Source organism: Ammospiza caudacuta, chromosome 6 (genome assembly GCF_027887145.1).
Source record: "Ammospiza caudacuta isolate bAmmCau1 chromosome 6, bAmmCau1.pri, whole genome shotgun sequence".
Lineage (NCBI taxonomy): Eukaryota > Metazoa > Chordata > Aves > Passeriformes > Passerellidae > Ammospiza > Ammospiza caudacuta.
This window is the reverse complement of record NC_080598.1, coordinates 13,426,336-13,442,135: the sequence shown is the minus strand read 5'-3', so window position 1 is coordinate 13,442,135 and position 15,800 is coordinate 13,426,336. Positions and strand designations below refer to the sequence as shown.

Below are 15,800 nucleotides of genomic sequence, written 5' to 3'. Positions count from 1 at the left end.
CAGCTCATTCATCGTGTCCTTGGCACACGGAGCCAGCAGGACGTGTGCTGCAGGTCACCAGGCTGAGACCAAAGCCACAACAACTCTGACCCTTCTCCCCCACCTTTTATGTGATTCATGTGGCTCATGTCCTGTTCTAGCTATACCAAGCCATGCTGTGCTGCGCCTGACACTCACCTCACACCCACATCCCCTCCCTGACCCCTGTCCAAAGAGCAGCTACATTGTTCCACATGGATTTCTCCATATTATTTTGCTATGAAGGATGCATCAGGGTTAAAACCAGGTTGCTGTATTTTGCTGTTAATCCAAAGCCCCACAGAGCTTCAAGACAGGGCTTGATGGATTCAGGGCTTCACTCTTCACTGTCTTGTGTGACAGATCCATTCAAAACCAGCATAAAAGTACTACTGAGATTAGAATAAGAACGTTTAAGGTCCTCTCTCCAAAAATCCACATGAATAGCAACATCTTGCATATCAGACAAGAGGTTACATTGGGACAAGCCAAGGGGCCACATCTGGCATGTGGGGTCACATGGCAGGGGAAGGAGCCAAGGCACTGGGCTGCAACACTGGGAGCCGCATCCTGCAGCTCCATGTGAGCCCTGGAAGCTCAGCATGCTCTTGCACTGCTCACAGATGCAGCTGCCTCTGGCACACGGGGCTACGAGAGGGAAGCTGCAGCTCCATGTGCAAATGGGCACAGCACAGATTTTACTGTGTGCAGGAAGAGTCACACACTCAGGGAGCAGGGCTGGATTCTCACAAGCAGACCTGTCCCAGCAGAGGCGCTGGTGACCACCACCCTGAATCCCTGTACTTGCTCCAGTAGCACAGCAAAGGGCTGACAGAGACACCCCAGCAATTCCCCAGATGACCCAAGTATAAAGATGCAAGAGTTAAACTTCCTTCCAGCCAACACTAAACAATCTCAGCCCCTAGTTATGCTCGTCATGTTCTCCCAAAGAGAGATACAAATATATTTAATTGCTGTCAGCAGCCTGCAAGACAGTTTGCTTGTGTTGTCCCCACAGGATAACCAATGGGAAAACTCCAGCCCAGGCAGTGCCCCCCAAAACATGGAAGGACAGATCTGCTTAACCCCACAACCTGCCTGACTCTCAGTGCCTTCCTGCTCACTGCTGCCAACACTGAGATGCAAATTTAAATTACAACAGACAAGTCTTCTCCCAGGGAATATCAGTTATCCTGCTCTGTTTGCCACAACTATGAGTGTTCACACAGCCCTCTGTATGTTAAACCTGAGGTGCACTCCAAACATGAGATAAATGACTGCTATTGGCTACAGCTACATTTTGTTCATCAATTAATTACAAAATAATCTAATTACTAACACTACAAGTTAAATGGCTGAGCCCTAGGGAAAGTGTAATTTCCTGAGACATTTTGAGGGAAACAGATTTCAACTTTTAGTCTCTGGGCACCCTCCATTCCCAGTGTTCTTTTTTGCCAGACAAATGGAAGGTCAGTCTAAGAACAACAGTACCATTGGTAAGACCAAATGGCAGTGCATTAGTCCTTGAACCACATGGTAATCCTGCAGCTTAAGAAACCATAATGAGGAATTCTTTAAAAACAAGACCTGTAGCAGCCAAGTGCTGATTTTGTGCTCCATTGCACTAAGTCTGTGACATTATAACTCAAAGTCAGCGAGACTGGGGCAGGAGCAGCGTTGGTGGCACAGACAAGGAAGGGGCTCCCCAGGCCAGAACCCCCCCTGACAAGGTGTCAGAGGTTGCTGGGCTCTCTGCAGCCCTGAGTAGCACAACTCCTGGTGAGCCTTCAGCTACTCCTGCTCACTTGTGTCCTGTCCAGGTACAGCACTGATGTGCTGCTCTGAACAGGATGGAACTTCAGTAGAGTACCCCTGTGGGTGCCCAAAAAACCCTCAAATGCAATACAGAGCTCAGAGCCTGGCTGTGTGTTTTTTACTTGCAGTTGGGCTAAGCTAGTCCAAGCCGCTTTAAGCAATTTTGTTTAAAGCAATTTACACAAATATTTAGCTCTTTTCTCTGCCTGTGAATTTCCCTAAGCATATTACAGAAGTAGGTTAAAAAGAGCTCTTTTTTCAGATTGGAGGCAGGACAGCCAAACTTTAAAGAATTCTCCTTAATTTCATTCTTCTTGGGAACGAAAACCATTTTGTGGCCAAGTAAGTGTTGTTTCTCACTTTGCAAGCCTTGGCAGCAGGACCCAGGGTAGCCTTCCCAGGTACATCCATACTCACACCCAGCTAGACAGAAACAGCTCCTGTGCACAGAGCAGACTTTCCATCTGGGAGCACAGTTACTAATCCAGCAAGCTATTTGCTGATAGTGCTTTCCACTATTTGATCAGCTTTGGTTCTAGATTCATAAATAATTGTTCACATAGCATGCAGGATGTACGTACCAAGGCAGTACTGAATGTTAAAAGCAATATAAAACTTCATCACATCATCAGGAATGAGATTTTTCTGTGGGACATGGCTGGAGAGAGAGCAAGGCAGCAGCTTCCCTTCCCCAGGAGCTGTGTTAGGGACTGACAGGTTGTACCCAAACAGAGAACCCAGAAAAGCAGACAAAGAGCGGCCAAAGGTCTCTTACTCTCCGTACAACCCCCAGCTTCACCTGAGAGCTCACACTCACCAGACACAAATTGCTCTTCTGTTTTTTCAGTGCTCTGTCCCCAAATATATTAAAGCATTAATGCCCTGGTAAAGAAGAAAGCAAATATTAACAGACAGGACTGTTTTCTGTCACTGCAAATACCTGCCTGTATGCACTGGTTACCTGACAAAAATAATTAAATACAAATGCAGAATAAATCTGTATATTGTAACTTAAATAGAACAAGATTAGGCAGCTTTCAGCCAGCCAAAACACACACATCCAGCCCCACACAAGTACTCCAGCATAGCTTCAGGAGGTGTTCTGAAAGGATCCTGGCCAGCACAGCTGCCAGAAGGTTGGGAAAACATACAGGAAGGGTTTAACTAGACCTCTCTGTAAGGTATGGTGAGGGTCCTTGCAGATAGAAGATACTTAAGAGCAGACACTGCTCTGTCTCCCGTAAAGGCGATGAGCATGCATGTTCCTGACATGCTGTCTGCTCTCTCAAGCATCATCCCGAGTAATTTTTAACCCCTTCTTCACCCCAAGTTTTAAGAGCATCACCCTGCGAGATTGAACAAGGCATTTTCCCTCCACATTCCCCATTCTCTTGAGTGTCAGTTGCCTAAACTGCCAGACCTCAGCCCCACACGTTGTCCCACCTCATAGACCCTGGAAAGTAAAAACCACAAGATCTTACTGGCAGTCCTGCTGCAACAATGCTGGTGGTGGACAGTTCCAAGGGAGAGGAGAAAGAAGGGTCTGGAGGTAAACTCTCCCACTGTCATGCAGCAAAGCCGATTGGAGGACGGTGTTGCTGGGCTATAGGAGTAAAGATGAAGCAAACTCCTTCCCAAAGGAATCCAGCTCCCAGTTTTTCTTCTCTTCCAGAAACATCCCTTGAGAGAAAAAAATTGTATGACCCCCTGAACTATTCTACTCTCACTTCACCCCAGGCGGGCACTGCCAACACACGTGTGATCATTACACTAATCCATGGCGGTGGCACGGCTCAGCTCCGAAGAGAAGGGGTTAAGCCGAGGCAGCACAGCCACTGGGAAGCAGAGACTTAGTTTAAACTGACAAACCCAGTCCTCCGTAAACACAGGGAACAAATCCCACGAAACAGCGGCCATTAGGACGGTTGTTCTGGCTTTAAAGCAAGCAAGCAAATCAATGTTGATCCCCAAATCTGCGGGAGGGCGCTTACCCCTGACTCCTCATTGCTCCGTGACCAGAGATGAAGTGAGAATGCTCCGCCACTGGAATCCGCTGACACGTCGATAAACTTGAGCGAGAAAGACGGCAGGAGAAAGCGGGAGAAGAAAAAGGGGTGGAGGCAAGTCTGACATGTTTGTACAGTGCCTGATTCACCTAAGCTGCCGAGTTTGATTTCAGGGTGTGGTAGCAGATGGGACACAGGAGCACTCAGCGTAGAGAAGACTCAGATTTCCGTTCCATGGAAAACGACAGATGCCAACAGCAGTCTCTTGGGACCATCTCGCCTTCTTCTCACAGTCTCCTCTCTTGGTCCCTAGAGGGGGATGAGAGAGAGAAAGAGCTCAGAGTCACACCTGGGCACCCCGATGTGCCACGTCTCAGGCAAGAACTTTGGGGCGATCATCTCCTATTCCCCTCCACCCTTTTTCACACCCCACTTCACTGTGAGTTATTAAAGCTCCGCTCGTCAGCTCTTCTCCCTCAGCTCCACAGCCTCAGGGCCGGGAGCTGCTGAAGCTTCTAACAAACCCAGCATCTCCGCCTGTGTCGCCTAGCTGCACATTTCGGGACCTGCCACCAATCCCTTGTCATTCCAGGAAGGAAAGCTTTGATTGCTTGCTTTATGGCTCGCTGTAGAAGAATTCATCCTATTTATTTGCATTGCAGATGAGCAGCACATGACCTGGTGCTTTTACTTTTCCCCTGTCCTCGCCATGAGTCAGTGCTGCCAGGTCTGGAGTCTGGGATCACCCTCTAATTCAGTTGTGCTGCCTGTGCCTCAGGCTTTACTGACTACTGGAAATAGACCTTCCACAAGCAGCAGGACACCAGCTCTGGCAGTGCCGCCTGGGCTTGGTGACTGGGCCATCATCAGAGGACACTTTGGGGATTACAGCCTGGAGCGTTTAGAGTTCATGGCAGCAAACTCATCAGCTGCCCTTGCTCCACTGCAAACAAGGAGGATTCTTGGCCTATCCAAACCACTGACAATGCTGGCTTAACCCTCAGATATTTTTAGGTCCAAAGAACAGAGATATAAACCATAAAAACCCACCCCTGTGACTTTTTAGGGTTTTTAAAATTACATTGGTTTTGTTGAACCACCCTTAAATAAATGAGAGGCATGCTACAAATAATCATTAGGCGGCCATTATTATTGCTGGGAGTGGCTTGTCCCACAGTGATGAGCCAGCCCAGTGACCTTTTAGCCCTGTTCCCCCATTCCCATTTTCCTCCCTACCTGTCCATTCCAACTAAAACAGCTGCAGTATCTTTGTGCAACCACCTCAGTCTCAGCTCTAGTTAGAATTCATGAGCTCTACAGTACTATCATGGAGAAGGAACAGAACCAAGGTTTGTAGAGACAACCTTTTGGAGCTGATGGTCTGAGGTTCCTAATCCTCATTTCCCAACCTGCTGGCTAAGTTGTGGAAGGCTGGTTCCCGAACGTGCAGTCACTGCTTCTACATTACACTGCAGGTCCCTGCCTGCCACAGTGACCCAGGTTTCCTGCCTGTTCCCTCCCCAGGGTATAGGAAATAGAGCCAGCCAGGTTCCTTTCTGTCTGGGGATTAGCTTCTCCCTCCTACGGGGCAGGCCCCATACACAGATGTAATCAAAAGCAGGAAAGTTCCCTTTAATAGTAAAAAATCATAGTAAATAACAAAGGGGGACAGCATTCTTTCCCAGCACACTGGAACTCACAGGGCAGACCAGTGTGGTGGAGGATCAGGGATGAGGAAGCAGAGTATGAACGTAGTAGGTGTGGATGGCAAACCATCCCTGTCATCTGTGCACCTGGGCTTTGCTGCTGTGCCAGGCAGCGCGGAGTCATCTGCACAACCATGGCGTGGGGAGCGTCACACACAAACAGCTTCTGCAGTCTACAAGGAGTCATCCAGCCTTGGAGCTCCACATTTGCATGAGTATTGTATTTCCTGGCTTACATGCTAGCACAATCTTCTAGAACAAGACTTGAGTTTGTTATAAATGGCAGAGCCTGATTTTACTTGTCAAGGCACAAGCTTAGATGAAACCAAGGCAGTTCTGAATCAGTGTGAACCTCTGCTGCCTACAATCTTAATGAAAAATTAGGACACTTTCCAGTCTTTATATTCACAAGTTTGGTCCCAGCAGTCCTGCACACTTTGAAGAAAAATTTCCCAGTAAAAGTGACACGTCTCTAATTTTCCCCTTCAGCAACTATCCCTTTATTAGACATTTTACTGCTCCTTGCCTGCCCACTGCTCTCTTCTTAGCTAGAGAATTGCACAAGACAATATAAATAATTATACTGGCGCATTTATATAAACACATGATACACGCCCCACTCCTCCTACAGCAGTTCTCTCAGGTCCCGTCGGTCTCCGGGACAGCCATTCCTGGCAGCAACAAGTGCTGCAGGGTACGTTGACTAAATGTCTGCATTGCAGCCTGCCTGATTTATCTTCTCAGCAAAGGCCATTCCATATTCCATGTCCCATCCCCAGACACAAAGCAAAGCAAATTTCAGATCCAAAGTGCTGATCTCACCTCGTTCCTCATCCTGCCCAGCCACATCACTGTGCTAGGAGAGCTCCAAGATCTCACATCCTGCAAAATAGGTTCCATTTAATCACCACTGGAGGAAGATTTTGTGATGAAAACCCAATTTTTAAATGTTTTCCTACTCCAATAGACAAAACTGGGAACTTTTACCTTAAAATATAAAAAGTCTGAGACAGCCAGGCCAACTGTACCATATACAATGTCTGTCTTCTGCCTCAGCCAGGAGAAACATACCTGCTCACCTGTCTGAAACTTGTGGAAACTGAGCAAACTGCTAAGGAAAATGGATCTGTAGTCAACAGAGCTTCCAGGATAAACCTAACACCAAGGCACAGGAAATCTGATACATTTATGAAATCCCAGTAAGAACTACAGCAATTCCACCTATGAAGCCAGGCTGTGGCTCAGGACCGGACTTTCCATCAAGTCTTCCCTGTGCTCAGGGATCAGATAGGAAGCAGAAATCCTCTTCCACACAGAATCCCTTCCTTCATGGTTCTGTAAATCTAGAGAAGCTGGGCAGGGAAGTGAAAGAATACACTTAAGGATTGGGACAAAGGGGTCCCTAGGAGAGAGGGTGTGTTGCACATCAGAACCAACCGGTGTGAGGAAGCACGAGATAGGAATCAAGTCTGGGAGTCTCAATCAACACATGACAGTGAACCCAGGACTGCAGATAAGGAGGGAGCAATCCAGAGGCAGTTTCACTTTAAAAAAGTACTTACAATTTAGCCACCTTTCCTTAAGGGTATCCCATTCGGAGGTGGGCAGAACATTCCAAGAGAGCATTACCTGGATAGCCAGCTCCAGTGTTTGGGTTATCCTCCTGCTTAGATGCATTGCTGCCATTATCCAGGTAGGATCCTGAGATGCCAGCAGGACAAAGTCCTGCTTGTACTCAAGCTGCATGAGCTCACCCAGTGTTTTTATCCAAGGTTTTGGATAAGGTTTTTTCCAATTCAAAACAAAACACAAATGCATGAGAGCTGAAGAACTGGAAGTTCATCGAGCAAGTCCAGAACTCTGAGTGCTGTCAAAGATCTGGACACAGCCCTACACTCCTATCTGGCAGGGCACTGGGGAGCTGAGTGTCTTTCTTTACCCTATGCCAAACAATGCAGATTGGGGCACATGGAAGAAGGGAATTTGTCCTGCTTCAGGCTCACAATGGGTTACAGCCAGGCTCTCCTGGCCAAACACCTCCTGTGGTGGAGCAGAGTGTGGCCAGCAAGGAAACAGCACAAGGACCTGCGAATTCTGCCAAATTTGCAGAATGCCAGAGGTAAGAAGCACAGAATCATTAAGGTTGGAAAAGACCTCTAAGATCATCAAGTCCAACCTTGGACCCATCACCACCTTGTCAACCAGACTAGAGCACTGAGCACCACATCCAGTCCTTCTTTGAACATCTCAAGGATATAACTCCACCGCTGCCCTGGTGCAGTGCCCCAGTGCCTGACAACTGTTTCAGTGAAGAAAGCAGGTAAGCTTAGAGAGGGTAAGAAAACACCAGACTCTTTGAAAATTTTAACTCCTGCTCTGATGAGAAACTGAAGTTAAAGCTCAAGAAGATCACCTGAACACAGCACATGCTATTTTGCTACTGGTTAAATTCCTGTGGCTTGGTAGATGTTCCTGCAGATAATATCAATACAGCTTGGAACACAGCCACCTCACACGTCTTCCAGATCTTTTACTTGTATAAATTCACAGACTTATTTGGTTATAACAGAAGTAACATCATGGTCCACCTCACAAGGCTGTGCCACCCTCTACAAAAGGTGCTTCTTCTGCTTCCCACAAAAGCCACGATGATCAGTCCTGCAATGGCGACATCACAACAGAAAGCCCACATTGCCTACAGATTCCCAGGTCACCTTGGGAAAGGCATTCTGCATGCTGCTAAAATGACTGTGACAATGCTCTACTCCCCCAGAACAGAGGCGGCTTAATCTGTTGTTTTTCCAAGCATGCTGCGATCCTTAAGGATGCTATAGAAATGCAGATTGAAATCCCTCGCTGGCACCAGAGGAATACAGACCGCAGCCTCTGTTCTGAATAACTAGGTCAGTCAGCTATCGCTGAAGTATTAGCCAGAATCCAGCGAATTCCTAGTGGCTAAAATAACGGCTGCCGAAGTCTAACACCATTTGCTGCCATTAGTCACTCTACCTCTAGGTACATTCAAACCCAACTCTGCAGAGCTTAGAATAATTTGAGGGCTGGAGCCTATGCTTGTCAAAATCCAAGCACGTGCCTCCGTGCAGCACAGGTTTCCCATCCCACTTGCAGCCGTGTGGAGGCAGGGAACAACTGTCCTTGCAGCCAACTCAGCCTTACCCTGAAAGCATTCAGCCCAGGACAATCAGGAAGATGTAGTGCTAATCCCATGCCAGGGAACAGGCGTCACCCTCCAGCAGCAGCTTCCCTACAGCAAGTACGAAGAGGCTTTGACCTATGGTGGTGAGTAGGTGACATTTTGGGGGGGGGAAGGCTGATAGAGGCAGAGCAGCTATTCCTCTCTGTGGAAGAAAAGAAGGAAAGGGCTGACAGCTGCAATAGGAACAAGTATCCAAAATATATTTCAACCCCTTCCAGCTGCTGACACTGGATCAAGTATTTGGTTTCTTCTCCCTAGAAGCAGGAGGCAGTTGAAGGGTTAAACCTGGTTGGGGTTTTTGGTTGTGTTTTTTTTTTTTTTTTTTTTTTTTTTTTTTTGTTTTGTTTTTTTGTTTTGTTTCGTTTTGGTTTTTTACTATTACTTAATTTATTTTCAAGCTCTGGTTGTCTCAGGAGCCTGGCCTATGGTTCAGCTGCATGAAGTCATGCCACAACACAGCAGCCACAACCTGCAATGCAGGAACTGGACCTTCTTGTTCTGCCACTGAGAGCAGCATGTCACAATACTGAACCCTCGGTTGCCCTTATCTCCACAGGCAGCAAATGCTCTGGAGTCCACAGGAGGGGTTGCAAAGGATTAAATGATTATAATCCCCACTTAGAGATTTATTGATATAACACAGAAAAATGGTAGCTGAGACATCCTTGTCTTGCATTCTAACTGCTACGACAGAGGAACAAGTTAATTCCTACTTCCCTTAAGAGTGGGTTTTGCTTTCCTGATAGTAGTTACACAAGTCTTACTTTCTGTATCCTCAGCAATCTCCTCCATCCTTCATTTAGGCTGGAATTTTAATAGCTTGAATACTGCCCAAGCCAGAAGGAGGCACTGGTTTGTTCTGAGGTACCGGTTTCAGCACAGCACAGACTAGTGGGCAAACAGTAAAGTTCAACTACCACAGTCTCCATTAAAAACAAGTTTCCAAACTACCCAAAACATCTGTGCAACTACTAAGGCTGTCAGATTCCACAATAAGGAACTAAAGCATGCACACAGTCAGGCAATGCACGTTAGAAAGGACTGGAACACACCAGCTGTCTCTGGTACTGTAGGAACATTTTTCTACCACAGCCCTACCCTACAATTAAGGGAGGCCAAACTGAGCACAGGCACAGCCTGAGCACATGGACCTGCTGGCACTTGGCAGAGTGAATGCCTGTCCTTTGGAAGGAGTCTAGGTCCTGCTGGCTGCTGAGAGGGGAACCATGGTGGAACAACTCAACCAGAACCCTCTTCAACATGACACCAGAAACTAGTCCACTGATATACACGCGTGTGTGTGTATATCTAAATATTAAAGAAAATCTCCATCATCACCATCATCCTTAAAGAAGAGCAATATAAGACATAGCCATTTAAGTTGTAAATAAGATGTAATATTTCCTAATCTGCACATTTAGAATTCTGAGGCTAGCAAAAATAACTGAAAAACTTCAGTTGATCTTCTACTTAATCACCATTCCTCAAACTACTAATCCAAAAAAAACTCCTTTTCTTGTTCACGTGCTCTCTGAGGTGCCAAATAAATTCTATAAATAAATTAATTTTAAAAAATACATTCCAACACAAAAAATATTAACTAGTTTGTCTCCATTCCACATGTGATCTTTGGGGGGAAAAAAGGCTTCTTAACACTTAAAATTACCATTTTTAAATTTAGCTCTTGAGAATTTTATTGAAAACTGAAAGCCTGGGTAACAGTTGTGCCCAAAGATGTCCTGCAGAAATACTTGAGTATTTATCTGGAAAATTCCTTCATTTTCTTCTTTCCACAAGTAGCAGTCTCAGTCTAAGCACAGCCACAGACCACTGAAGGTGATCCACAGGCTAGGAGTAGCCAGAAAATTCAGGTGAGCCCAAGTTCTAACAGACTCTTTAAATGAATAAAATGTAATATTCCTAAATAAGTTATTGGCTCAGCTTTATGTGACCCAGGCTGCTGTTTTGAGATGCTTTGGGAGAACGTATTTAGAACTTGGAGAGAACACAAAAGGCCAAAGATCTTTGCAAGTTCCTGGTTCAGGAGCAAGCAGAATTATTTTCTTTCCTTTAATTCCAAACAGTATTCTATAAGAAAGTGGCAGAAATCAGGAGGTTTTCTCAGCAGCAGTCACAGACAGGAGCATTTTGTCTACTGACATCATCTCATGGCTGATGAGGTGCCACAAGATTCTAAGCAATTTGTGCCATTAGTTAATACATTTAGGCTTCTAATGAAATAAACACAAGCAGGCGTTTTTCCTTTTAGGCCCCAGTTACTCCATCCCAGTGCTAGGTTTGCAGTCTGACTTTTCTCCTTTCCCTGCACACTCAGGAGCTCTGATGGCTGCAGACTGAGAGTGTCCCCAGAGCGGACAGCCTGCTGCAGCATGACCAGCTCAGAGATGACTTGCCCAGAGAGACTTCTTCCCAAAGTCAGCTGTAACATCTGTTCTTCGGATGCAATCCAAAATCCCTTGAAACCAGAGCTTTTTCACTGACTTCCACAAGTGCTAGAAAGATCCTCATTCTAAGCTGGATGTTACAGGAAAGAAGTTAATTTCTAGCATTATTGTATGCAGTGATGTACTTTCTTGGCCAGGGCCCAAAGTACTCATTATGAAGTGTAACACCCTGCTTAATTCTTCCAGAAGCCAATCATAAGGCTACTATGAATTTTAATGAGCACTGAATCAAGACCCAGATGGTTTTTTAAGCCAAATTATCCTGTTCTTGGTTATTTTAAGATCTGTGTAGTGCCTTCTGGCCACTACATGTTAACTCCTCTGTTCCTGGCCCAAATTAAGGACAGATTTGAACCCTTCTCCTCCTCTAAGCACAGCTTTCCAGCTGTGCTGTGAAGACCCTCAGCTCCTTCTGTGCCTTGAAAAGTCACAGATTTAGAAGACTCAAATGTTGATACAGGTGGGGTAAAAAGGTTTCCACAATACTTGGCAGGGAAGAAAGTCAAAAAACTAGAAGGCCGTCAATAAGGGAACACTGACCCTACAGACAGTCAGCTCTATTTATCCAATTCTCAGGGACAAACAATTGAGCTCACAGCCATCAAGTTGACATTATCAACTTATGGAGTCACTGTCCCTGCTCAAGTTGCTGTGTACCATTTGCTTTCTAGTTTGCAATGCCATGTTTCATTTTAACAATCACATAATCTTGTCTATACATTCTCTCCATGCCATATGAGGAGGTCACCTGCCCCTGGCCAGGAGATGCTGCTGCACTGCCTCGGCTGGGTCTACACCAAAAATGACACTGCTCAAAGCCACAGTTTAGCTAAATTGATTTTTCAGAGCAGGTTAAAAATTGCCTTCCACATCTACCACAAGCTACTATCATCTTACTCTGTCCTTTGACTAAACTTGGGGGTTCTGGGGGAGAGCTGAGGGTAGTTGGTTGGTTGTTTTCACAGGTGGGGTAAAAGGGAGAGGAAAGGAAGAAGAACACAAAAGGAAAAAGATTCAACTACCTGCTTTCCTGGTCCCCAAGTATCCAGGATCTTCTCTCACTGCAACAGCAGGTCTCATTCTAGTGTCCCAAAGCCTCTTCCTCATTATATACTCATAGAATCACGGAATAGTTTAGGTTGGAAGATACCTTAAAGATCATCTAGTTCCAGCCCCCTTCCATGGGCAGGGAACCTTCCAATAGATCAGGCTCCTCCAAGCCCTAACCAGCCTCACTTGTATGGATTTTTCTTTTTGTATTCTGGGATTATTTCCACTCCCCTCACCCCCTCCAACCTTGTCTGGTAAACAGATGGATGTCACAGAAATGACAAGCATGAAATGGAAGGAGTAACCAAAACTGAAATGCAGCATTATGCAAGGCAGTTATGGAGAAGAAACATGTTATGTCACTGGCTGTTACTCAGTCAAGAGTGGTTAATGAGTTCACACTATTTAACCACCTCCCCAAAACGGGCATCACAGCTTGAGGAATGCAGATAGAATTCTAAGATGATCGAAAATAAGGAATGGGAGGGAAATAAGGAAACCAAAAGTGCTTAATGCTCTTTCTTGCCTTCAGATGCATGACATGGGGCACAGTTGTCCTAAGTCTGGGTCTGAAATATTTGTTTTTAATTCACAGAAAACACCCTGACTGAGCAGCAGGAGTGCAAGTGACACACAGAACTTGCCATCATTTCTTAAAGCAGAGGGAGCTCAGTCTCTGTGCTGGGATTGCCAAGTCCTGCAAGAACATCCAGCTCAGAAATTCAGACAGCTCTGTCTTTGGAAGTGGCCTGAGGAACGTGCTTTAACCAGCATCTGTCCCTTTACACTTGAACCACATTTGAACTTCTTAGCAGTGAAAAATCATTCTGCCCTGCTTCTATTCCTCTGAGAAATTGCACACAGGCCCCTCTTATTACTACATTAGTGTAATTTTGTCTCTGACATTCCCCCTGAGAGGAATTACTCGTGTCCTGCTATTATTTATTTTACTGCTAAGAACCTGGGTTTTAGGAGTAGTTTTAATTAAATACCAATGCTCCTCCTCCTCAATTAGGATCACCTTTATCTAGGTTGCTGTGCTTTGCATTCTCTAGTAGCAACACTTGTTTCCTCTTATTTATCCATCCTACCACGGTTCTCTCTGGAACTCAAAAAAGCCCCCCTCTACCACCAAGTCATTGTCAGGCAAAATACAAGGTTTTACCAGATATAAAGAACCATCCCATGGAAGATAACCTGATGTTTAATACTGGCTATGCAGAATTCCAGTTTAAAATTATGTCAAGTGGCACTGCCAAAAGCAACAGCAGCAGCTTTCATAATCCCCCAAAGGCTCCTCTGCTGGCCTGTCCACCAGTCCACAGCATGTGGCTACTACTGTCCTTTTCTGATTTCCCTGCTCCTCTGGGGCCTTGCTTCCACTTCCTTTGCTCCCCCCTACCCTCTCATGTCGTGATTTTCTTTGGGAGTTTGAAGTGCAGCACAGCCACCTCTGGGTAAACACCTCTTCAAAGTCTTTGCTGTCCCTGGATAATGAATCAGATCACAATGTATTCCAGACTTGGGTACACAGGATTCTTGGAAGCTGCCCTAGATTAATGATTTAAGAGTTATTCATTCATGCTCCCCAAGTGACAGAGGCAGAACTGATGACTCCTGACTTAGAAGTTGGCAAGAATATCCTCAACTATTTCTACAGAGTGGAATCAAGCTGCAGCAACTACATCCAAGTGCGTGAGCTGATCCAGTGCCTGGCAGTGACAGCTGCGGACACAGCACAGCGTTACACAACCACTGCTGGCACCAAGGCCCTCCTGGCCACCAGCCCCTGCCTCAACACTGGCACAGGTGCCCTTCCCCAGGCAACCTCACTCAGCCATTCTGCAGCCTGCCCAGGGCACAAATTCCCTCCAGGCACTGTTTGGTTCCCACCTTCCTAGGGAAAAGAAGAGGCAACAAATTATTTTGATGTCTCTCTTCACAGACTTGACAAGGCTTTTTTCCAAAAGTTTACTGACTATAGTTATTTCCCTAACCAGAAGGTGGTTTTGTTTTATGAGCACATTATTCCTTTTCCAAGAGCAAAATGGAACTGCATTCACATATTAGCACCATTAGCATGCAAAGAGAAAGTGTGGATGCTCTGCCCTGCACTTCTGGGCTCAGCAAGTGCCTTCCCTCCATGGCTCCAGCAGCTCTGCCAAATCCATGCTCTGCTGTACTCCCATCAAGGACTATCATTTATACCCATGACCTAAGCACACATTTCTCAGGCTGGAGGGTTCCCAGCTAGGAATCATTTCAGTATATGGAAGGGACACTGATGAGCAAACATTTTTTAGGTGTTACCAGTTTTTTTCAGAGCCATCTCTGTACATTCAAGCTATTTTTTCGCTACCTTTAACAGGCTTTTCCTACAGCTAGGACAAGCTCCCTACTACTTTCTGGCCTCTCAACCAATAGTTTTCAACAGCCATAAACTGATTGTTCAGGTGTCATACAAATTTAAAAAGAAGTCTTATCTCCTTGCTCTAGGTTTCAACAGCATTTCCTCAAACCTTGCCAATTAAAAAACTTTAAGTCCAAATTCCCAAGGCAGGAACCATCTTCATTTCACCTCCTACAGAACAACAAATAATCTAGCAATGTTGAAAATCACTAAATTAAAAAACCATAAGCTGATGTCTATTTACTAAATTTTACTTTCATTCACCGACTGTTCTTTCAATACCCATCATTCTGCTACTTAAATGTAAGTTTTACAGGCACAGTCCCCGGCATTTATTCACCACTAGAACACAGGCAGTGTTAAAAACACCACAGGCACAAGGCAGTGTTAAAAAAATTCTCTCCCACTCATTTTTATGGCTTCAGACCTCAGAAAATTAGCTCTTATTGGTTGATTTTTCAGCCTAAAAAGGGAGTACCAGAGACATAATACATTTATCTGAATTCTACAGACCGGGAAGGTAATAAAAATGCAAGAAGTCATTTTAGTTTCAGTGTCCAGAATGCTGAACCCTGTTGCCCCATCTACCTCCCACAAAAGCAGGCTTACCTTGAAAAAAGATCCCAGAGAAATACTTCTGGAGTAAATTCAGTCCCTTCTTCCTTCTGACTGCAGGTTGCTGCTTGTCTTAAATACGGGAAACATCCCTTGCTTCAGGCAAAAATTCTCAGCAATTTAGTCTTAAAGCTTCTGCAGAAAACTCCTCATGCACGTGCAAAGCCCCCGGCTCCAGCTGCTTCCTCAGCGGCACTGCCCCTTGCCAGGTGCTGAGCAGTGATCCCAGTGCTCCCATCCCTGTTCCTGGCAGGCAGTACAGGTGGTAGCACAACTCAGGGAAGGTACAACAGCCTCACAAACACCAATTCCATTGAAACCTTGCAGTTCCGGCTGAGGAGATCTCATTGCAGACACATAGCCCTGTCAGGATGCTGGGATGCAGTGAGTCAATGTTTTCTGGGACCTTTTTTTATCGTGGGCTGATGCTGTGAGCTCAGCAAAGAGGATGGCACAGTGCCTTGAGTGGCATTTTGCACAAAAGGCAAAAGCAAGATA

At 45.6% G+C, this 15,800-nt stretch overlaps 1 protein-coding gene across 1 annotated transcript in view; it reads right to left on the bottom strand.

Annotated features, from left to right (window-relative positions):
- Nucleotides 1-15,517, bottom strand: part of PAK6 (p21 (RAC1) activated kinase 6) — a 38,288-nt gene extending 22,771 nt beyond the window's left edge. The window contains exons 1-4 of the mRNA XM_058806972.1: nt 15,297-15,517; nt 3,825-4,148; nt 3,315-3,513; nt 2,651-2,715 (exon numbers count right to left, since the gene is read on the bottom strand). The gene's annotated coding sequence lies outside the window, so the exon portion shown is untranslated. The remainder of the gene's footprint in view (nt 1-2,650; nt 2,716-3,314; nt 3,514-3,824; nt 4,149-15,296) is intronic.
- Nucleotides 15,518-15,800: the final 283 nt, after the last annotated feature.